Here is a 683-nt window from a genome sequence, read left to right on the forward strand (position 1 = left end):
CGTGAAAAGGAGAAAAGAATCAACAGGATGTAAGCGTAGGAGGAGGGCGCTGAGTTCACTCGCTCCCCCGAGACAGAATCCCCCCCGCGGTGTCATGGCTGCTTCAGGGTGACCTTCTCTGACGGTGACCTCATTACGAGTGCTTACTCAGTAACTGCTGGCTTTAAATCCCACAACGCTGCCCTCATCTCATGACTTTCAGCACCATAAACATGTTTTAACCACAAACTCGTTTGGAAAGTTTTCAAAATATTTGAGCCTGCACTGCAAAAACACAAAATCTTACCAAGTATTTTTGGTCTGGTTTCTAATAACCTTTCAACCAGATATAGCAGCTTGTTTTAGGTCGATAATTCCTTATTATTGGGGGGAAAAAAGTATTAGTTATAAATGAAATAATCTGCCAGTAAAACAATACATTTTAACTTCTAATCCTGGAAACCTTGCGTATCTTTATACTCCTATTTGAGACTCAATTTCTCCTAAAAACAGCCCGAGCACTTAAAAAACATTTTTTTGGCAATATATGCATTTTTCTTTGGTGTCTGGAAAATGAGCCATTTCAAAAACTTACTGATTCTTGAGTCAAAATCAACAGCACTGCGATGTTACCTAGCAACCCAAGAGAAACTCTAGCATGTTTGGTTAGCTGGTTTTACCGCTGTATGTGCTGTACAATGGCT

The sequence above is a fragment of the Poecilia mexicana genome, unplaced genomic scaffold (genome assembly GCF_051168715.1).
Source record: "Poecilia mexicana isolate PSO_F unplaced genomic scaffold, ASM5116871v1 scaffold_1, whole genome shotgun sequence".
Taxonomy (NCBI): Eukaryota; Metazoa; Chordata; class Actinopteri; order Cyprinodontiformes; family Poeciliidae; genus Poecilia; species Poecilia mexicana.